Below are 25,501 nucleotides of genomic sequence, written 5' to 3'. Positions count from 1 at the left end.
TCACAATAATGCAAACTCAGTCAGAGACATAGATTTTCACTTGCAACTTGCTTTAACATGTTTAACAGTGCATGAAATGTTGTCTAAAACTAAAAAGAATGATGCATTTTATGGCTGGATCTGGTTTTATTACATTCTGAATTGGACGTTGAAAATGAGCTTATCTCAGCCAGCAGAGAGGTCAAATCACAGTAATGCAAACTCAGTCAGAGACATAGATTTTCACTTGCAACTTGCTTTAACATGTTTAACAGTGCATGAAATGTTGTCTAAAACAAAAAAGAATTATGCATTTTATGGCTGGATCTGGTTTTATTACATTCTGAATTGGACGTTGAAAATGAGCTTATCTCAGCCAGCAGAGAGGTCAAATCACAGTAATGCAAACTCAGTCAGAGACATAGATTTTCACTTGCAACTTGCTTTAACATGTTTAACAGTGCATGAAATGTTGTCTAAAACAAAAAAGAATGATGCATTTTATAGCTGGATCAGGTTTTATTACATTCTGAATTGGACGTTGAAAATGAGCTTATCTCAGCCAGCAGAGAGGTCAAATCACAGAAATGCAAACTCAGTCAGAGACATAGATTTTCACTTGCAACTTGCTTTAACATGTTTAACAGTGCATGAAATGTTGTCTAAAACAAAAAAGAATGATGCATTTTATGGCTGGATCTGGTTTTATTACATTCTGAATTGGACGTTGAAAATGAGCTTATCTCAGCCAGCAGAGAGGTCAAATCACAGTAATGCAAACTCAGTCAGAGACATAGATTTTCACTTGCAACTTGCTTTAACATGTTTAACAGTGCATGAAATGTTGTCTAAAACAAAAAAGAATGATGCATTTTATGGCTGGATCTGGTTTTATTGCATTCTGAATTGGACGTTGAAAATGAGCTTATCTCAGCCAGCAGAGAGGTCAAATCACAGTAATGCAAACTCAGTCAGAGACATAGATTTTCACTTGCAACTTGCTTTAACATGTTTAACAGTGCATGAAATGTTGTCTGAAACAAAAAAGAATGATGCATTTTATAGCTGGATCTGGTTTTATTACATTCTGAATTGGACGTTGAAAATGAGCTTATCTCAGCCAGCAGAGAGGTCAAATCACAGTAATGCAAACTCAGTCAGAGACATAGATTTTCACTTGCAACTTGCTTTAACATGTTTAACAGTGCATGAAATGTTGTCTAAAACAAAAAAGAATGATGCATTTTATGGCTGGATCTGGTTTTATTACATTCTGAATTGGACGTTGAAAATGAGCTTATCTCAGCCAGCAGAGAGGTCAAATCACAGTAATGCAAACTTAGTCAGAGACATAGATTTTCACTTGCAACTTGCTTTAACATGTTTAACAGTGCATGAAATGTTGTCTAAAACAAAAAAGAATGATGCATTTTATAGCTGGATCAGGTTTTATTACATTCTGAATTGGACGTTGAAAATGAGCTTATCTCAGCCAGCAGAGAGGTCAAATCACAGTAATGCAAACTCAGTCAGAGACATAGATTTTCACTTGCAACTTGCTTTAACATGTTTAACAGTGCATGAAATGTTGTCTAAAACAAAAAAGAATGATGCATTTTATGGCTGGATCTGGTTTTATTACATTCTGAATTGGATGTTGAAAATGAGCTTATCTCAGCCAGCAGAGAGGTCAAATCACAGTAATGCAAACTCAGTCAGAGACATAGATTTTCACTTGCAACTTGCTTTAACATGTTTAACAGTGCATGAAATGTTGTCTAAAACAAAAAAGAATGATGCATTTTATGGCTGGATCTGGTTTTATTGCATTCTGAATTGGACGTTGAAAATGAGCTTATCTCAGCCAGCAGAGAGGTCAAATCACAGTAATGCAAACTCAGTCAGAGACATAGATTTTCACTTGCAACTTGCTTTAACATGTTTAACAGTGTATGAAATGTTGTCTGAAACAAAAAAGAATGATGCATTTTATAGCTGGATCTGGTTTTATTACATTCTGAATTGGACGTTGAAAATGAGCTTATCTCAGCCAGCAGAGAGGTCAAATCACAGTAATGCAAACTCAGTCAGAGACATAGATTTTCACTTGCAACTTGCTTTAACATGTTTAACAGTGCATGAAATGTTGTCTAAAACAAAAAAGAATGATGCATTTTATGGCTGGATCTGGTTTTATTACATTCTGAATTGGACGTTGAAAATGAGCTTATCTCAGCCAGCAGAGAGGTCAAATCACAGTAATGCAAACTCAGTCAGAGACATAGATTTTCACTTGCAACTTGCTTTAACATGTTTAACAGTGCATGAAATGTTGTCTGAAACAAAAAAGAATGATGCATTTTATAGCTGGATCTGGTTTTATTACTTTCTGAATTGGACGTTGAAAATGAGCTTATCTCAGCCAGCAGAGAGGTCAAATCACAATAATGCAAACTCAGTCAGAGACATAGATTTTCACTTGCAACTTGCTTTAACATGTTTAACAGTGCATGAAATGTTGTCTAAAACAAAAAAGAATGATGCATTTTATGGCTGGATCTGGTTATATTACATTCTGAATTGGACGTTGAAAATGAGCTTATCTCAGCCAGCAGAGAGGTCAAATCACAGTAATGCAAACTCAGTCAGAGACATAGATTTTCACTTGCAACTTGCTTTAACATGTTTAACAGTGCATGAAATGTTGTCTAAAACAAAAAAGAATGATGCATTTTATAGCTGGATCTGGTTTTATTACATTCTGAATTGGACGTTGAAAATGAGCTTATCTCAGCCAGCAGAGAGGTCAAATCACAGTAATGCAAACTTAGTCAGAGACATAGATTTTCACTTGCAACTTGCTTTAACATGTTTAACAGTGCATGAAATGTTGTCTAAAACAAAAAAGAATGATGCATTTTATAGCTGGATCAGGTTTTATTACATTCTGAATTGGACGTTGAAAATGAGCTTATCTCAGCCAGCAGAGAGGTCAAATCACAGTAATGCAAACTCAGTCAGAGACATAGATTTTCACTTGCAACTTGCTTTAACATGTTTAACAGTGCATGAAATGTTGTCTAAAACAAAAAAGAATTATGCATTTTATGGCTGGATCTGGTTTTATTACATTCTGAATTGGATGTTGAAAATGAGCTTATCTCAGCCAGCAGAGAGGTCAAATCACAGTAATGCAAACTCAGTCAGAGACATAGATTTTCACTTGCAACTTGCTTTAACATGTTTAACAGTGCATGAAATGTTGTCTAAAACAAAAAAGAATGATGCATTTTATGGCTGGATCTGGTTTTATTGCATTCTGAATTGGACGTTGAAAATGAGCTTATCTCAGCCAGCAGAGAGGTCAAATCACAGTAATGCAAACTCAGTCAGAGACATAGATTTTCACTTGCAACTTGCTTTAACATGTTTAACAGTGTATGAAATGTTGTCTGAAACAAAAAAGAATGATGCATTTTATAGCTGGATCTGGTTTTATTACATTCTGAATTGGACGTTGAAAATGAGCTTATCTCAGCCAGCAGAGAGGTCAAATCACAGTAATGCAAACTCAGTCAGAGACATAGATTTTCACTTGCAACTTGCTTTAACATGTTTAACAGTGCATGAAATGTTGTCTAAAACAAAAAAGAATGATGCATTTTATGGCTGGATCTGGTTATATTACATTCTGAATTGGACGTTGAAAATGAGCTTATCTCAGCCAGCAGAGAGGTCAAATCACAGTAATGCAAACTCAGTCAGAGACATAGATTTTCACTTGCAACTTGCTTTAACATGTTTAACAGTGCATGAAATGTTGTCTAAAACAAAAAAGAATGATGCATTTTATAGCTGGATCTGGTTTTATTACTTTCTGAATTGGACGTTGAAAATGAGCTTATCTCAGCCAGCAGAGAGGTCAAATCAAAATAATGCAAACTCAGTCAGAGACATAGATTTTCACTTGCAACTTGCTTTAACATGTTTAACAGTGCATGAAATGTTGTCTAAAACTAAAAAGAATGATGCATTTTATGGCTGGATCTGGTTTTATTACATTCTGAATTGGACGTTGAAAATGAGCTTATCTCAGCCAGCAGAGAGGTCAAATCACAGTAATGCAAACTCAGTCAGAGACATAGATTTTCACTTGCAACTTGCTTTAACATGTTTAACAGTGCATGAAATGTTGTCTAAAACAAAAAAGAATGATGCATTTTATGGCTGGATCTGGTTTTATTACATTCTGAATTGGACGTTGAAAATGAGCTTATCTCAGCCAGCAGAGAGGTCAAATCACAGTAATGCAAACTCAGTCAGAGACATAGATTTTCACTTGCAACTTGCTTTAACATGTTTAACAGTGCATGAAATGTTGTCTAAAACAAAAAAGAATGATGCATTTTATGGCTGGATCTGTTTTTATCACTTTCTAAAATGGACGTTGAAAATGAGCTTATCTCAGCCAGCAGAGAGGTCAAATCACAGTAATGCAAACTCAGTCAGAGACATAGATTTTCACTTGCAACTTGCTTTAACATGTTTAACAGTGCATGAAATGTTGTCTAAAACAAAAAAGAATGATGCATTTTATGGCTGGATCTGGTTTTATTACATTCTGAATTGGACGTTGAAAATGAGCTTATCTCAGCCAGCAGAGAGGTCAAATCACAGTAATGCAAACTCAGTCAGAGACATAGATTTTCACTTGCAACTTGCTTTAACATGTTTAACAGTGCATGAAATGTTGTCTAAAACAAAAAAGAATGATGCATTTTATAGCTGGATCTGGTTTTATTACATTCTGAATTGGACGTTGAAAATGAGCTTATCTCAGCCAGCAGAGAGGTCAAATCACAATAATGCAAACTCAGTCAGAGACATAGATTTTCACTTGCAACTTGCTTTAACATGTTTAACAGTGCATGAAATGTTGTCTAAAACAAAAAAGAATGATGCATTTTATAGCTGGATCTGGTTTAATTACATTCTGAATTGGACGTTGAAAATGAGCTTATCTCAGCCAGCAGAGAGGTCAAATCACAATAATGCAAACTCAGTCAGAGACATAGATTTTCACTTGCAACTTGCTTTAACATGTTTAACAGTGCATGAAATGTTGTTTAAAACAAAAAAGAATGATGCATTTTATGGCTGGATCTGTTTTTATCACTTTCTAAAATGGACGTTGAAAATGAGCTTATCTCAGCCAGCAGAGAGGTCAAATCACAGTAATGCAAACTCAGTCAGAGACATAGATTTTCACTTGCAACTTGCTTTTACATGTTTAACAGTGCATGAAATGTTGTCTAAAACAAAAAAGAATGATGCATTTTATAGCTGGATCAGGTTTTATTACATTCTGAATTGGACGTTGAAAATGAGCTTATCTCAGCCAGCAGAGAGGTCAGATCACAATAATGCAAACTCAGTCAGAGACATAGATTTTCACTTGCAACTTGCTTTAACATGTTTAACAGTGCATGAAATGTTGTCTAAAACAAAAAAGAATGATGCATTTTATGGCTGGATCTGGTTTTATTGCATTCTGAATTGGACGTTGAAAATGAGCTTATCTCAGCCAGCAGAGAGGTCAAATCACAATAATGCAAACTCAGTCAGAGACATAGATTTTCACTTGCAACTTGCTTTAACATGTTTAACAGTGCATGAAATGTTGTCTAAAACAAAAAAGAATGATGCATTTTATAGCTGGATCTGGTTTTATTACATTCTGAATTGGACGTTGAAAATGAGCTTATCTCAGCCAGCAGAGAGGTCAAATCACAATAATGCAAACTCAGTCAGAGACATAGATTTTCACTTGCAACTTGCTTTAACATGTTTAACAGTGCATGAAATGTTGTCTAAAACTAAAAAGAATGATGCATTTTATGGCTGGATCTGGTTTTATTACATTCTGAATTGGACGTTGAAAATGAGCTTATCTCAGCCAGCAGAGAGGTCAAATCACAGTAATGCAAACTCAGTCAGAGACATAGATTTTCACTTGCAACTTGCTTTAACATGTTTAACAGTGCATGAAATGTTGTCTAAAACAAAAAAGAATGATGCATTTTATGGCTGGATCTGTTTTTATCACTTTCTAAAATGGACGTTGAAAATGAGCTTATCTCAGCCAGCAGAGAGGTCAAATCACAGTAATGCAAACTCAGTCAGAGACATAGATTTTCACTTGCAACTTGCTTTAACATGTTTAACAGTGCATGAAATGTTGTCTAAAACAAAAAAGAATGATGCATTTTATGGCTGGATCTGGTTTTATTACATTCTGGATTGGATGTTGAAAATGAGCTTATCTCAGCCAGCAGAGAGGTCAAATCACAGTAATGCAAACTCAGTCAGAGACATAGATTTTCACTTGCAACTTGCTTTAACATGTTTAACAGTGCATGAAATGTTGTCTAAAACAAAAAAGAATGATGCATTTTATGGCTGGATCTGGTTTTATTGCATTCTGAATTGGACGTTGAAAATGAGCTTATCTCAGCCAGCAGAGAGGTCAAATCACAGTAATGCAAACTCAGTCAGAGACATAGATTTTCACTTGCAACTTGCTTTAACATGTTTAACAGTGCATGAAATGTTGTCTGAAACAAAAAAGAATGATGCATTTTATAGCTGGATCTGGTTTTATTACATTCTGAATTGGACGTTGAAAATGAGCTTATCTCAGCCAGCAGAGAGGTCAAATCACAGTAATGCAAACTCAGTCAGAGACATAGATTTTCACTTGCAACTTGCTTTAACATGTTTAACAGTGCATGAAATGTTGTCTAAAACAAAAAAGAATGATGCATTTTATGGCTGGATCTGGTTTTATTACATTCTGAATTGGACGTTGAAAATGAGCTTATCTCAGCCAGCAGAGAGGTCAAATCACAGTAATGCAAACTCAGTCAGAGACATAGATTTTCACTTGCAACTTGCTTTAACATGTTTAACAGTGCATGAAATGTTGTCTAAAACAAAAAAGAATGATGCATTTTATAGCTGGATCTGGTTTTATTACATTCTGAATTGGACGTTGAAAATGAGCTTATCTCAGCCAGCAGAGAGGTCAAATCACAATAATGCAAACTCAGTCAGAGACATAGATTTTCACTTGCAACTTGCTTTAACATGTTTAACAGTGCATGAAATGTTGTCTAAAACAAAAAAGAATGATGCATTTTATAGCTGGATCTGGTTTAATTACATTCTGAATTGGACGTTGAAAATGAGCTTATCTCAGCCAGCAGAGAGGTCAAATCACAGTAATGCAAACTCAGTCAGAGACATAGATTTTCACTTGCAACTTGCTTTAACATGTTTAACAGTGCATGAAATGTTGTCTAAAACAAAAAAGAATGATGCATTTTATGGCTGGATCTGGTTTTATTACATTCTGAATTGGACGTTGAAAGTGAGCTTATCTCAGCCAGCAGAGAGGTCAAATCACAGTAATGCAAACTCAGTCAGAGACATAGATTTTCACTTGCAACTTGCTTTAACATGTTTAACAGTGCATGAAATGTTGTCTAAAACAAAAAAGAATGATGCATTTTATGGCTGGATCTGGTTTTATTACATTCTGAATTGGACGTTGAAAATGAGCTTATCTCAGCCAGCAGAGAGGTCAAATCACAGTAATGCAAACTCAGTCAGAGACATAGATTTTCACTTGCAACTTGCTTTAACATGTTTAACAGTGCATGAAATGTTGTCTAAAACAAAAAAGAATGATGCATTTTATGGCTGGATTTGGTTTTATTACATTCTGAATTGGACGTTGAAAATGAGCTTATCTCAGCCAGCAGAGAGGTCAAATCACAGTAATGCAAACTCAGTCAGAGACATAGATTTTCACTTGCAACTTGCTTTAACATGTTTAACAGTGCATGAAATGTTGTCTAAAACAAAAAAGAATGATGCATTTTATAGCTGGATCAGGTTTTATTACATTCTGAATTGGACGTTGAAAATGAGCTTATCTCAGCCAGCAGAGAGGTCAAATCACAGTAATGCAAACTCAGTCAGAGACATAGATTTTCACTTGCAACTTGCTTTAACATGTTTAACAGTGCATGAAATGTTGTCTAAAACAAAAAAGAATGATGCATTTTATGGCTGGATCTGGTTTTATTACATTCTGAATTGGACGTTGAAAATGAGCTTATCTCAGCCAGCAGAGAGGTCAAATCACAGTAATGCAAACTCAGTCAGAGACATAGATTTTCACTTGCAACTTGCTTTAACATGTTTAACAGTGCATGAAATGTTGTCTGAAACAAAAAAGAATGATGCATTTTATAGCTGGATCTGGTTTTATTACATTCTGAATTGGACGTTGAAAATGAGCTTATCTCAGCCAGCAGAGAGGTCAAATCACAGTAATGCAAACTCAGTCAGAGACATAGATTTTCACTTGCAACTTGCTTTAACATGTTTAACAGTGCATGAAATGTTGTCTAAAACAAAAAAGAATGATGCATTTTATAGCTGGATCTGGTTTAATTACATTCTGAATTGGACGTTGAAAATGAGCTTATCTCAGCCAGCAGAGAGGTCAAATCACAATAATGCAAACTCAGTCAGAGACATAGATTTTCACTTGCAACTTGCTTTAACATGTTTAACAGTGCATGAAATGTTGTCTAAAACAAAAAAGAATGATGCATTTTATGGCTGGATCTGTTTTTATCACTTTCTAAAATGGACGTTGAAAATGAGCTTATCTCAGCCAGCAGAGAGGTCAAATCACAGTAATGCAAACTCAGTCAGAGACATAGATTTTCACTTGCAACTTGCTTTAACATGTTTAACAGTGCATGAAATGTTGTCTAAAACAAAAAAGAATGATGCATTTTATAGCTGGATCAGGTTTTATTACATTCTGAATTGGACGTTGAAAATGAGCTTATCTCAGCCAGCAGAGAGGTCAAATCACAGTAATGCAAACTCAGTCAGAGACATAGATTTTCACTTGCAACTTGCTTTAACATGTTTAACAGTGCATGAAATGTTGTCTAAAACAAAAAAGAATGATGCATTTTATGGCTGGATCTGGTTTTATTACATTCTGAATTGGACGTTGAAAATGAGCTTATCTCAGCCAGCAGAGAGGTCAAATCACAGTAATGCAAACTCAGTCAGAGACATAGATTTTCACTTGCAACTTGCTTTAACATGTTTAACAGTGCATGAAATGTTGTCTAAAACTAAAAAGAATGATGCATTTTATAGCTGGATCTGGTTTTATTACATTCTGAATTGGACGTTGAAAATGAGCTTATCTCAGCCAGCAGAGAGGTCAAATCACAGTAATGCAAACTCAGTCAGAGACATAGATTTTCACTTGCAACTTGCTTTAACATGTTTAACAGTGCATGAAATGTTGTCTGAAACAAAAAAGAATGATGCATTTTATAGCTGGATCTGGTTTTATTACATTCTGAATTGGACGTTGAAAATGAGCTTATCTCAGCCAGCAGAGAGGTCAAATCACAGTAATGCAAACTCAGTCAGAGACATAGATTTTCACTTGCAACTTGCTTTAACATGTTTAACAGTGCATGAAATGTTGTCTAAAACAAAAAAGAATGATGCATTTTATAGCTGGATCTGGTTTAATTACATTCTGAATTGGACGTTGAAAATGAGCTTATCTCAGCCAGCAGAGAGGTCAAATCACAATAATGCAAACTCAGTCAGAGACATAGATTTTCACTTGCAACTTGCTTTAACATGTTTAACAGTGCATGAAATGTTGTCTAAAACAAAAAAGAATGATGCATTTTATGGCTGGATCTGTTTTTATCACTTTCTAAAATGGACGTTGAAAATGAGCTTATCTCAGCCAGCAGAGAGGTCAAATCACAGTAATGCAAACTCAGTCAGAGACATAGATTTTCACTTGCAACTTGCTTTAACATGTTTAACAGTGCATGAAATGTTGTCTAAAACAAAAAAGAATGATGCATTTTATGGCTGGATCTGGTTTTATTACATTCTGAATTGGATGTTGAAAATGAGCTTATCTCAGCCAGCAGAGAGGTCAAATCACAGTAATGCAAACTCAGTCAGAGACATAGATTTTCACTTGCAACTTGCTTTAACATGTTTAACAGTGCATGAAATGTTGTCTAAAACAAAAAAGAATGATGCATTTTATGGCTGGATCTGGTTTTATTGCATTCTGAATTGGACGTTGAAAATGAGCTTATCTCAGCCAGCAGAGAGGTCAAATCACAGTAATGCAAACTCAGTCAGAGACATAGATTTTCACTTGCAACTTGCTTTAACATGTTTAACAGTGCATGAAATGTTGTCTAAAACAAAAAAGAATGATGCATTTTATGGCTGGATCTGGTTTTATTACATTCTGAATTGGACGTTGAAAATGAGCTTATCTCAGCCAGCAGAGAGGTCAAATCACAGTAATGCAAACTCAGTCAGAGACATAGATTTTCACTTGCAACTTGCTTTAACATGTTTAACAGTGCATGAAATGTTGTCTAAAACAAAAAAGAATGATGCATTTTATAGCTGGATCTGGTTTTATTACATTCTGAATTGGACGTTGAAAATGAGCTTATCTCAGCCAGCAGAGAGGTCAAATCACAATAATGCAAACTCAGTCAGAGACATAGATTTTCACTTGCAACTTGCTTTAACATGTTTAACAGTGCATGAAATGTTGTCTAAAACAAAAAAGAATGATGCATTTTATAGCTGGATCTGGTTTAATTACATTCTGAATTGGACGTTGAAAATGAGCTTATCTCAGCCAGCAGAGAGGTCAAATCACAATAATGCAAACTCAGTCAGAGACATAGATTTTCACTTGCAACTTGCTTTAACATGTTTAACAGTGCATGAAATGTTGTTTAAAACAAAAAAGAATGATGCATTTTATGGCTGGATCTGTTTTTATCACTTTCTAAAATGGACGTTGAAAATGAGCTTATCTCAGCCAGCAGAGAGGTCAAATCACAGTAATGCAAACTCAGTCAGAGACATAGATTTTCACTTGCAACTTGCTTTAACATGTTTAACAGTGCATGAAATGTTGTCTAAAACAAAAAAGAATGATGCATTTTATAGCTGGATCAGGTTTTATTACATTCTGAATTGGACGTTGAAAATGAGCTTATCTCAGCCAGCAGAGAGGTCAAATCACAGTAATGCAAACTCAGTCAGAGACATAGATTTTCACTTGCAACTTGCTTTAACATGTTTAACAGTGCATGAAATGTTGTCTAAAACAAAAAAGAATGATGCATTTTATGGCTGGATCTGGTTTTATTACATTCTGAATTGGACGTTGAAAATGAGCTTATCTCAGCCAGCAGAGAGGTCAAATCACAGTAATGCAAACTCAGTCAGAGACATAGATTTTCACTTGCAACTTGCTTTAACATGTTTAACAGTGCATGAAATGTTGTCTAAAACAAAAAAGAATGATGCATTTTATAGCTGGATCTGGTTTAATTACATTCTGAATTGGACGTTGAAAATGAGCTTATCTCAGCCAGCAGAGAGGTCAGATCACAATAATGCAAACTCAGTCAGAGACATAGATTTTCACTTGCAACTTGCTTTAACATGTTTAACAGTGCATGAAATGTTGTCTAAAACAAAAAAGAATGATGCATTTTATGGCTGGATCTGGTTTTATTGCATTCTGAATTGGACGTTGAAAATGAGCTTATCTCAGCCAGCAGAGAGGTCAAATCACAATAATGCAAACTCAGTCAGAGACATAGATTTTCACTTGCAACTTGCTTTAACATGTTTAACAGTGCATGAAATGTTGTCTAAAACAAAAAAGAATGATGCATTTTATAGCTGGATCTGGTTTTATTACATTCTGAATTGGACGTTGAAAATGAGCTTATCTCAGCCAGCAGAGAGGTCAAATCACAATAATGCAAACTCAGTCAGAGACATAGATTTTCACTTGCAACTTGCTTTAACATGTTTAACAGTGCATGAAATGTTGTCTAAAACTAAAAAGAATGATGCATTTTATGGCTGGATCTGGTTTTATTACATTCTGAATTGGACGTTGAAAATGAGCTTATCTCAGCCAGCAGAGAGGTCAAATCACAGTAATGCAAACTCAGTCAGAGACATAGATTTTCACTTGCAACTTGCTTTAACATGTTTAACAGTGCATGAAATGTTGTCTAAAACAAAAAAGAATGATGCATTTTATAGCTGGATCAGGTTTTATTACATTCTGAATTGGACGTTGAAAATGAGCTTATCTCAGCCAGCAGAGAGGTCAAATCACAGTAATGCAAACTCAGTCAGAGACATAGATTTTCACTTGCAACTTGCTTTAACATGTTTAACAGTGCATGAAATGTTGTCTAAAACAAAAAAGAATGATGCATTTTATGGCTGGATCTGGTTTTATCACTTTCTAAAATGGACGTTGAAAATGAGCTTATCTCAGCCAGCAGAGAGGTCAAATCACAGTAATGCAAACTCAGTCAGAGACATAGATTTTCACTTGCAACTTGCTTTAACATGTTTAACAGTGCATGAAATGTTGTCTAAAACAAAAAAGAATGATGCATTTTATGGCTGGATCTGTTTTTATCACTTTCTAAAATGGACGTTGAAAATGAGCTTATCTCAGCCAGCAGAGAGGTCAAATCACAGTAATGCAAACTCAGTCAGAGACATAGATTTTCACTTGCAACTTGCTTTAACATGTTTAACAGTGCATGAAATGTTGTCTAAAACAAAAAAGAATGATGCATTTTATAGCTGGATCAGGTTTTAGTACATTCTGAATTGGACGTTGAAAATGAGCTTATCTCAGCCAGCAGAGAGGTCAAATCACAGTAATGCAAACTCAGTCAGAGACATAGATTTTCACTTGCAACTTGCTTTAACATGTTTAACAGTGCATGAAATGTTGTCTAAAACAAAAAAGAATGATGCATTTTATAGCTGGATCTGGTTTTATTACATTCTGAATTGGACGTTGAAAATGAGCTTATCTCAGCCAGCAGAGAGGTCAAATCACAATAATGCAAACTCAGTCAGAGACATAGATTTTCACTTGCAACTTGCTTTAACATGTTTAACAGTGCATGAAATGTTGTCTAAAACAAAAAAGAATGATGCATTTTATAGCTGGATCTGGTTTAATTACATTCTGAATTGGACGTTGAAAATGAGCTTATCTCAGCCAGCAGAGAGGTCAAATCACAATAATGCAAACTCAGTCAGAGACATAGATTTTCACTTGCAACTTGCTTTAACATGTTTAACAGTGCATGAAATGTTGTTTAAAACAAAAAAGAATGATGCATTTTATGGCTGGATCTGTTTTTATCACTTTCTAAAATGGACGTTGAAAATGAGCTTATCTCAGCCAGCAGAGAGGTCAAATCACAGTAATGCAAACTCAGTCAGAGACATAGATTTTCACTTGCAACTTGCTTTAACATGTTTAACAGTGCATGAAATGTTGTCTAAAACAAAAAAGAATGATGCATTTTATAGCTGGATCAGGTTTTATTACATTCTGAATTGGACGTTGAAAATGAGCTTATCTCAGCCAGCAGAGAGGTCAAATCACAGTAATGCAAACTCAGTCAGAGACATAGATTTTCACTTGCAACTTGCTTTAACATGTTTAACAGTGCATGAAATGTTTTCTAAAACAAAAAAGAATGATGCATTTTATGGCTGGATCTGGTTTTATTGCATTCTGAATTGGACGTTGAAAATGAGCTTATCTCAGCCAGCAGAGAGGTCAAATCACAGTAATGCAAACTCAGTCAGAGACAGATTTTCACTTGCAACTTGCTTTAACATGTTTAACAGTGCATGAAATGTTGTCTAAAACAAAAAAGAATGATGCATTTTATGGCTGGATCTGGTTTTATTACATTCTGAATTGGACGTTGAAAATGAGCTTATCTCAGCCAGCAGAGAGGTCAAATCACAGTAATGCAAACTCAGTCAGAGACATAGATTTTCACTTGCAACTTGCTTTAACATGTTTAACAGTGCATGAAATGTTGTCTAAAACAAAAAAGAATGATGCATTTTATAGCTGGATCTGGTTTAATTACATTCTGAATTGGACGTTGAAAATGAGCTTATCTCAGCCAGCAGAGAGGTCAGATCACAATAATGCAAACTCAGTCAGAGACATAGATTTTCACTTGCAACTTGCTTTAACATGTTTAACAGTGCATGAAATGTTGTCTAAAACAAAAAAGAATGATGCATTTTATGGCTGGATCTGGTTTTATTGCATTCTGAATTGGACGTTGAAAATGAGCTTATCTCAGCCAGCAGAGAGGTCAAATCACAATAATGCAAACTCAGTCAGAGACATAGATTTTCACTTGCAACTTGCTTTAACATGTTTAACAGTGCATGAAATGTTGTCTAAAACAAAAAAGAATGATGCATTTTATAGCTGGATCTGGTTTTATTACATTCTGAATTGGACGTTGAAAATGAGCTTATCTCAGCCAGCAGAGAGGTCAAATCACAATAATGCAAACTCAGTCAGAGACATAGATTTTCACTTGCAACTTGCTTTAACATGTTTAACAGTGCATGAAATGTCTAAAACTAAAAAGAATGATGCATTTTATGGCTGGATCTGGTTTTATTACATTCTGAATTGGACGTTGAAAATGAGCTTATCTCAGCCAGCAGAGAGGTCAAATCACAGTAATGCAAACTCAGTCAGAGACATAGATTTTCACTTGCAACTTGCTTTAACATGTTTAACAGTGCATGAAATGTTGTCTAAAACAAAAAAGAATGATGCATTTTATAGCTGGATCTGGTTTTATTACATTCTGAATTGGACGTTGAAAATGAGCTTATCTCAGCCAGCAGAGAGGTCAAATCACAATAATGCAAACTCAGTCAGAGACATAGATTTTCACTTGCAACTTGCTTTAACATGTTTAACAGTGCATGAAATGTTGTCTAAAACAAAAAAGAATGATGCATTTTATAGCTGGATCTGGTTTAATTACATTCTGAATTGGACGTTGAAAATGAGCTTATCTCAGCCAGCAGAGAGGTCAAATCACAATAATGCAAACTCAGTCAGAGACATAGATTTTCACTTGCAACTTGCTTTAACATGTTTAACAGTGCATGAAATGTTGTTTAAAACAAAAAAGAATGATGCATTTTATGGCTGGATCTGTTTTTATCACTTTCTAAAATGGACGTTGAAAATGAGCTTATCTCAGCCAGCAGAGAGGTCAAATCACAGTAATGCAAACTCAGTCAGAGACATAGATTTTCACTTGCAACTTGCTTTAACATGTTTAACAGTGCATGAAATGTTGTCTAAAACAAAAAAGAATGATGCATTTTATAGCTGGATCAGGTTTTATTACATTCTGAATTGGACGTTGAAAATGAGCTTATCTCAGCCAGCAGAGAGGTCAAATCACAGTAATGCAAACTCAGTCAGAGACATAGATTTTCACTTGCAACTTGCTTTAACATGTTTAACAGTGCATGAAATGTTGTCTAAAACAAAAAAGAATGATGCATTTTATGGCTGGATCTGGTTTTATTACATTCTGAATTGGACGTTGAAAATGAGCTTATCTCAGCCAGCAGAGAGGTCAAATCACAGTAATGCAAACTCAGTCAGAGACATAGATTTTCACTTGCAACTTGCTTTAACATGTTTAACAGTGCATGAAATGTTGTCTAAAACAAAAAAGAATGATGCATTTTATAGCTGGATCTGGTTTAATTACATTCTGAATTGGACGTTGAAAATGAGCTTATCTCAGCCAGCAGAGAGGTCAGATCACAATAATGCAAACTCAGTCAGAGACATAGATTTTCACTTGCAACTTGCTTTAACATGTTTAACAGTGCATGAAATGTTGTCTAAAACAAAAAAGAATGATGCATTTTATGGCTGGATCTGGTTTTATTGCATTCTGAATTGGACGTTGAAAATGAGCTTATCTCAGCCAGCAGAGAGGTCAAATCACAATAATGCAAACTCAGTCAGAGACATAGATTTTCACTTGCAACTTGCTTTAACATGTTTAACAGTGCATGAAATGTTGTCTAAAACAAAAAAGAATGATGCATTTTATAGCTGGATCTGGTTTTATTACATTCTGAATTGGACGTTGAAAATGAGCTTATCTCAGCCAGCAGAGAGGTCAAATCACAATAATGCAAACTCAGTCAGAGACATAGATTTTCACTTGCAACTTGCTTTAACATGTTTAACAGTGCATGAAATGTTGTCTAAAACTAAAAAGAATGATGCATTTTATGGCTGGATCTGGTTTTATTACATTCTGAATTGGACGTTGAAAATGAGCTTATCTCAGCCAGCAGAGAGGTCAAATCACAGTAATGCAAACTCAGTCAGAGACATAGATTTTCACTTGCAACTTGCTTTAACATGTTTAACAGTGCATGAAATGTTGTCTAAAACAAAAAAGAATGATGCATTTTATAGCTGGATCAGGTTTTATTACATTCTGAATTGGACGTTGAAAATGAGCTTATCTCAGCCAGCAGAGAGGTCAAATCACAGTAATGCAAACTCAGTCAGAGACATAGATTTTCACTTGCAACTTGCTTTAACATGTTTAACAGTGCATGAAATGTTGTCTAAAACAAAAAAGAATGATGCATTTTATGGCTGGATCTGGTTTTATCACTTTCTAAAATGGACGTTGAAAATGAGCTTATCTCAGCCAGCAGAGAGGTCAAATCACAGTAATGCAAACTCAGTCAGAGACATAGATTTTCACTTGCAACTTGCTTTAACATGTTTAACAGTGCATGAAATGTTGTCTAAAACAAAAAAGAATGATGCATTTTATGGCTGGATCTGTTTTTATCACTTTCTAAAATGGACGTTGAAAATGAGCTTATCTCAGCCAGCAGAGAGGTCAAATCACAGTAATGCAAACTCAGTCAGAGACATAGATTTTCACTTGCAACTTGCTTTAACATGTTTAACAGTGCATGAAATGTTGTCTAAAACAAAAAAGAATGATGCATTTTATAGCTGGATCAGGTTTTAGTACATTCTGAATTGGACGTTGAAAATGAGCTTATCTCAGCCAGCAGAGAGGTCAAATCACAGTAATGCAAACTCAGTCAGAGACATAGATTTTCACTTGCAACTTGCTTTAACATGTTTAACAGTGCATGAAATGTTGTCTAAAACAAAAAAGAATGATGCATTTTATAGCTGGATCTGGTTTTATTACATTCTGAATTGGACGTTGAAAATGAGCTTATCTCAGCCAGCAGAGAGGTCAAATCACAATAATGCAAACTCAGTCAGAGACATAGATTTTCACTTGCAACTTGCTTTAACATGTTTAACAGTGCATGAAATGTTGTCTAAAACAAAAAAGAATGATGCATTTTATAGCTGGATCTGGTTTAATTACATTCTGAATTGGACGTTGAAAATGAGCTTATCTCAGCCAGCAGAGAGGTCAAATCACAATAATGCAAACTCAGTCAGAGACATAGATTTTCACTTGCAACTTGCTTTAACATGTTTAACAGTGCATGAAATGTTGTTTAAAACAAAAAAGAATGATGCATTTTATGGCTGGATCTGTTTTTATCACTTTCTAAAATGGACGTTGAAAATGAGCTTATCTCAGCCAGCAGAGAGGTCAAATCACAGTAATGCAAACTCAGTCAGAGACATAGATTTTCACTTGCAACTTGCTTTAACATGTTTAACAGTGCATGAAATGTTGTCTAAAACAAAAAGAATGATGCATTTTATAGCTGGATCAGGTTTTATTACATTCTGAATTGGACGTTGAAAATGAGCTTATCTCAGCCAGCAGAGAGGTCAAATCACAGTAATGCAAACTCAGTCAGAGACATAGATTTTCACTTGCAACTTGCTTTAACATGTTTAACAGTGCATGAAATGTTTTCTAAAACAAAAAAGAATGATGCATTTTATGGCTGGATCTGGTTTTATTGCATTCTGAATTGGACGTTGAAAATGAGCTTATCTCAGCCAGCAGAGAGGTCAAATCACAGTAATGCAAACTCAGTCAGAGACATAGATTTTCACTTGCAACTTGCTTTAACATGTTTAACAGTGCATGAAATGTTGTCTAAAACAAAAAAGAATGATGCATTTTATGGCTGGATCTGGTTTTATTACATTCTGAATTGGACGTTGAAAATGAGCTTATCTCAGCCAGCAGAGAGGTCAAATCACAGTAATGCAAACTCAGTCAGAGACATAGATTTTCACTTGCAACTTGCTTTAACATGTTTAACAGTGCATGAAATGTTGTCTAAAACAAAAAAGAATGATGCATTTTATAGCTGGATCTGGTTTAATTACATTCTGAATTGGACGTTGAAAATGAGCTTATCTCAGCCAGCAGAGAGGTCAGATCACAATAATGCAAACTCAGTCAGAGACATAGATTTTCACTTGCAACTTGCTTTAACATGTTTAACAGTGCATGAAATGTTGTCTAAAACAAAAAAGAATGATGCATTTTATGGCTGGATCTGGTTTTATTGCATTCTGAATTGGACGTTGAAAATGAGCTTATCTCAGCCAGCAGAGAGGTCAAATCACAATAATGCAAACTCAGTCAGAGACATAGATTTTCACTTGCAACTTGCTTTAACATGTTTAACAGTGCATGAAATGTTGTCTAAAACAAAAAAGAATGATGCATTTTATAGCTGGATCTGGTTTTATTACATTCTGAATTGGACGTTGAAAATGAGCTTATCTCAGCCAGCAGAGAGGTCAAATCACAATAATGCAAACTCAGTCAGAGACATAGATTTTCACTTGCAACTTGCTTTAACATGTTTAACAGTGCATGAAATGTCTAAAACTAAAAAGAATGATGCATTTTATGGCTGGATCTGGTTTTATTACATTCTGAATTGGACGTTGAAAATGAGCTTATCTCAGCCAGCAGAGAGGTCAAATCACAATAATGCAAACTCAGTCAGAGACATAGATTTTCACTTGCAACTTGCTTTAACATGTTTAACAGTGCATGAAATGTTGTCTAAAACAAAAAAGAATGATGCATTTTATGGCTGGATCTGTTTTTATCACTTTCTAAAATGGACGTTGAAAATGAGCTTATCTCAGCCAGCAGAGAGGTCAAATCACAGTAATGCAAACTCAGTCAGAGACATAGATTTTCACTTGCAACTTGCTTTAACATGTTTAACAGTGCATGAAATGTTGTCTAAAACAAAAAAGAATGATGCATTTTATAGCTGGATCAGGTTTTATTACATTCTGAATTGGACGTTGAAAATGAGCTTATCTCAGCCAGCAGAGAGGTCAAATCACAGTAATGCAAACTCAGTCAGAGACATAGATTTTCACTTGCAACTTGCTTTAACATGTTTAACAGTGCATGAAATGTTGTCTAAAACAAAAAAGAATGATGCATTTTATGGCTGGATCTGGTTTTATTACATTCTGAATTGGACGTTGAAAATGAGCTTATCTCAGCCAGCAGAGAGGTCAAATCACAGTAATGCAAACTCAGTCAGAGACATAGATTTTCACTTGCAACTTGCTTTAACATGTTTAACAGTGCATGAAATGTTGTCTAAAACTAAAAAGAATGATGCATTTTATAGCTGGATCTGGTTTTATTACATTCTGAATTGGACGTTGAAAATGAGCTTATCTCAGCCAGCAGAGAGGTCAAATCACAGTAATGCAAACTCAGTCAGAGACATAGATTTTCACTTGCAACTTGCTTTAACATGTTTAACAGTGCATGAAATGTTGTCTAAAACAAAAAAGAATGATGCATTTTATAGCTGGATCTGGTTTTATTACATTCTGAATTGGACGTTGAAAATGAGCTTATCTCAGCCAGCAGAGAGGTCAAATCACAATAATGCAAACTCAGTCAGAGACATAGATTTTCACTTGCAACTTGCTTTAACATGTTTAACAGTGCATGAAATGTTGTCTAAAACAAAAAAGAATGATGCATTTTATAGCTGGATCTGGTTTAATTACATTCTGAATTGGACGTTGAAAATGAGCTTATCTCAGCCAGCAGAGAGGTCAAATCACAATAATGCAAACTCAGTCAGAGACATAGATTTTCACTTGCAACTTGCTTTAACATGTTTAACAGTGCATGAAATGTTGTTTAAAACAAAAAAGAATGATGCATTTTATGGCTGGATCTGTTTTTATCACTTTCTAAAATGGACGTTGAAAATGAGCTTATCTCAGCCAGCAGAGAGGTCAAATCACAGTAATGCAAACTCAGTCAGAGACATAGATTTTCACTTGCAACTTGCTTTAACATGTTTAACAGTGCATGAAATGTTGTCTAAAACAAAAAGAATGATGCATTTTATAGCTGGATCAGGTTTTATTACATTCTGAATTGGACGTTGAAAATGAGCTTATCTCAGCCAGCAGAGAGGTCAAATCACAGTAATGCAAACTCAGTCAGAGACATAGATTTTCACTTGCAACTTGCTTTAACATGTTTAACAGTGCATGAAATGTTTTCTAAAACAAAAAAGAATGATGCATTTTATGGCTGGATCTGGTTTTATTGCATTCTGAATTGGACGTTGAAAATGAGCTTATCTCAGCCAGCAGAGAGGTCAAATCACAGTAATGCAAACTCAGTCAGAGACATAGATTTTCACTTGCAACTTGCTTTAACATGTTTAACAGTGCATGAAATGTTGTCTAAAACAAAAAAGAATGATGCATTTTATGGCTGGATCTGGTTTTATTACATTCTGAATTGGACGTTGAAAATGAGCTTATCTCAGCCAGCAGAGAGGTCAAATCACAGTAATGCAAACTCAGTCAGAGACATAGATTTTCACTTGCAACTTGCTTTAACATGTTTAACAGTGCATGAAATGTTGTCTAAAACAAAAAAGAATGATGCATTTTATAGCTGGATCTGGTTTAATTACATTCTGAATTGGACGTTGAAAATGAGCTTATCTCAGCCAGCAGAGAGGTCAGATCACAATAATGCAAACTCAGTCAGAGACATAGATTTTCACTTGCAACTTGCTTTAACATGTTTAACAGTGCATGAAATGTTGTCTAAAACAAAAAAGAATGATGCATTTTATGGCTGGATCTGGTTTTATTGCATTCTGAATTGGACGTTGAAAATGAGCTTATCTCAGCCAGCAGAGAGGTCAAATCACAATAATGCAAACTCAGTCAGAGACATAGATTTTCACTTGCAACTTGCTTTAACATGTTTAACAGTGCATGAAATGTTGTCTAAAACAAAAAAGAATGATGCATTTTATAGCTGGATCTGGTTTTATTACATTCTGAATTGGACGTTGAAAATGAGCTTATCTCAGCCAGCAGAGAGGTCAAATCACAATAATGCAAACTCAGTCAGAGACATAGATTTTCACTTGCAACTTGCTTTAACATGTTTAACAGTGCATGAAATGTCTAAAACTAAAAAGAATGATGCATTTTATGGCTGGATCTGGTTTTATTACATTCTGAATTGGACGTTGAAAATGAGCTTATCTCAGCCAGCAGAGAGGTCAAATCACAATAATGCAAACTCAGTCAGAGACATAGATTTTCACTTGCAACTTGCTTTAACATGTTTAACAGTGCATGAAATGTTGTCTAAAACAAAAAAGAATGATGCATTTTATGGCTGGATCTGTTTTTATCACTTTCTAAAATGGACGTTGAAAATGAGCTTATCTCAGCCAGCAGAGAGGTCAAATCACAGTAATGCAAACTCAGTCAGAGACATAGATTTTCACTTGCAACTTGCTTTAACATGTTTAACAGTGCATGAAATGTTGTCTAAAACAAAAAAGAATGATGCATTTTATAGCTGGATCAGGTTTTATTACATTCTGAATTGGACGTTGAAAATGAGCTTATCTCAGCCAGCAGAGAGGTCAAATCACAGTAATGCAAACTCAGTCAGAGACATAGATTTTCACTTGCAACTTGCTTTAACATGTTTAACAGTGCATGAAATGTTGTCTAAAACAAAAAAGAATGATGCATTTTATGGCTGGATCTGGTTTTATTACATTCTGAATTGGACGTTGAAAATGAGCTTATCTCAGCCAGCAGAGAGGTCAAATCACAGTAATGCAAACTCAGTCAGAGACATAGATTTTCACTTGCAACTTGCTTTAACATGTTTAACAGTGCATGAAATGTTGTCTAAAACTAAAAAGAATGATGCATTTTATAGCTGGATCTGGTTTTATTACATTCTGAATTGGACGTTGAAAATGAGCTTATCTCAGCCAGCAGAGAGGTCAAATCACAGTAATGCAAACTCAGTCAGAGACATAGATTTTCACTTGCAACTTGCTTTAACATGTTTAACAGTGCATGAAATGTTGTCTGAAACAAAAAAGAATGATGCATTTTATAGCTGGATCTGGTTTTATTACATTCTGAATTGGACGTTGAAAATGAGCTTATCTCAGCCAGCAGAGAGGTCAAATCACAGTAATGCAAACTCAGTCAGAGACATAGATTTTCACTTGCAACTTGCTTTAACATGTTTAACAGTGCATGAAATGTTGTCTAAAACAAAAAAGAATGATGCATTTTATAGCTGGATCTGGTTTAATTACATTCTGAATTGGACGTTGAAAATGAGCTTATCTCAGCCAGCAGAGAGGTCAAATCACAATAATGCAAACTCAGTCAGAGACATAGATTTTCACTTGCAACTTGCTTTAACATGTTTAACAGTGCATGAAATGTTGTCTAAAACAAAAAAGAATGATGCATTTTATGGCTGGATCTGTTTTTATCACTTTCTAAAATGGACGTTGAAAATGAGCTTATCTCAGCCAGCAGAGAGGTCAAATCACAGTAATGCAAACTCAGTCAGAGACATAGATTTTCACTTGCAACTTGCTTTAACATGTTTAACAGTGCATGAAATGTTGTCTAAAACAAAAAAGAATGATGCATTTTATGGCTGGATCTGGTTTTATTACATTCTGAATTGGATGTTGAAAATGAGCTTATCTCAGCCAGCAGAGAGGTCAAATCACAGTAATGCAAACTCAGTCAGAGACATAGATTTTCACTTGCAACTTGCTTTAACATGTTTAACAGTGCATGAAATGTTGTCTAAAACAAAAAAGAATGATGCATTTTATGGCTGGATCTGGTTTTATTGCATTCTGAATTGGACGTTGAAAATGAGCTTATCTCAGCCAGCAGAGAGGTCAAATCACAGTAATGCAAACTCAGTCAGAGACATAGATTTTCACTTGCAACTTGCTTTAACATGTTTAACAGTGCATGAAATGTTGTCTAAAACAAAAAAGAATGATGCATTTTATGGCTGGATCTTGTTTTATTACATTCTGAATTGGACGTTGAAAATGAGCTTATCTCAGCCAGCAGAGAGGTCAAATCACAGTAATGCAAACTCAGTCAGAGACATAGATTTTCACTTGCAACTTGCTTTAACATGTTTAACAGTGCATGAAATGTTGTCTAAAACAAAAAAGAATGATGCATTTTATAGCTGGATCTGGTTTTATTACATTCTGAATTGGACGTTGAAAATGAGCTTATCTCAGCCAGCAGAGAGGTCAAATCACAATAATGCAAACTCAGTCAGAGACATAGATTTTCACTTGCAACTTGCTTTAACATGTTTAACAGTGCATGAAATGTTGTCTAAAACAAAAAAGAATGATGCATTTTATAGCTGGATCTGGTTTAATTACATTCTGAATTGGACGTTGAAAATGAGCTTATCTCAGCCAGCAGAGAGGTCAAATCACAATAATGCAAACTCAGTCAGAGACATAGATTTTCACTTGCAACTTGCTTTAACATGTTTAACAGTGCATGAAATGTTGTTTAAAACAAAAAAGAATGATGCATTTTATGGCTGGATCTGTTTTTATCACTTTCTAAAATGGACGTTGAAAATGAGCTTATCTCAGCCAGCAGAGAGGTCAAATCACAGTAATGCAAACTCAGTCAGAGACATAGATTTTCACTTGCAACTTGCTTTAACATGTTTAACAGTGCATGAAATGTTGTCTAAAAAAAAAAAGAATGATGCATTTTATAGCTGGATCAGGTTTTATTACATTCTGAATTGGACGTTGAAAATGAGCTTATCTCAGCCAGCAGAGAGGTCAAATCACAGTAATGCAAACTCAGTCAGAGACATAGATTTTCACTTGCAACTTGCTTTAACATGTTTAACAGTGCATGAAATGTTTTCTAAAACAAAAAAGAATGATGCATTTTATGGCTGGATCTGGTTTTATTGCATTCTGAATTGGACGTTGAAAATGAGCTTATCTCAGCCAGCAGAGAGGTCAAATCACAGTAATGCAAACTCAGTCAGAGACATAGATTTTCACTTGCAACTTGCTTTAACATGTTTAACAGTGCATGAAATGTTGTCTAAAACAAAAAAGAATGATGCATTTTATGGCTGGATCTGGTTTTATTACATTCTGAATTGGACGTTGAAAATGAGCTTATCTCAGCCAGCAGAGAGGTCAAATCACAGTAATGCAAACTCAGTCAGAGACATAGATTTTCACTTGCAACTTGCTTTAACATGTTTAACAGTGCATGAAATGTTGTCTAAAACAAAAAAGAATGATGCATTTTATAGCTGGATCTGGTTTAATTACATTCTGAATTGGACGTTGAAAATGAGCTTATCTCAGCCAGCAGAGAGGTCAGATCACAATAATGCAAACTCAGTCAGAGACATAGATTTTCACTTGCAACTTGCTTTAACATGTTTAACAGTGCATGAAATGTTGTCTAAAACAAAAAAGAATGATGCATTTTATGGCTGGATCTGGTTTTATTGCATTCTGAATTGGACGTTGAAAATGAGCTTATCTCAGCCAGCAGAGAGGTCAAATCACAGTAATGCAAACTCAGTCAGAGACATAGATTTTCACTTGCAACTTGCTTTAACATGTTTAACAGTGCATGAAATGTTGTCTAAAACAAAAAAGAATGATGCATTTTATAGCTGGATCAGGTTTTATTACATTCTGAATTGGACGTTGAAAATGAGCTTATCTCAGCCAGCAGAGAGGTCAAATCACAGTAATGCAAACTCAGTCAGAGACATAGATTTTCACTTGCAACTTGCTTTAACATGTTTAACAGTGCATGAAATGTTGTCTAAAACAAAAAAGAATGATGCATTTTATGGCTGGATCTGGTTTTATCACTTTCTAAAATGGACGTTGAAAATGAGCTTATCTCAGCCAGCAGAGAGGTCAAATCACAGTAATGCAAACTCAGTCAGAGACATAGATTTTCACTTGCAACTTGCTTTAACATGTTTAACAGTGCATGAAATGTTGTCTAAAACAAAAAAGAATGATGCATTTTATGGCTGGATCTGTTTTTATCACTTTCTAAAATGGACGTTGAAAATGAGCTTATCTCAGCCAGCAGAGAGGTCAAATCACAGTAATGCAAACTCAGTCAGAGACATAG

The sequence above is a fragment of the Danio rerio genome, chromosome 1, assembly GCF_052040795.2.
Source record: "Danio rerio strain M-AB ecotype USA chromosome 1, GRCz13ab, whole genome shotgun sequence".
Lineage (NCBI taxonomy): Eukaryota > Metazoa > Chordata > Actinopteri > Cypriniformes > Danionidae > Danio > Danio rerio.
The sequence above is the reverse complement of the archived record's forward strand: the minus strand, read 5'-3'. Positions refer to the sequence as shown.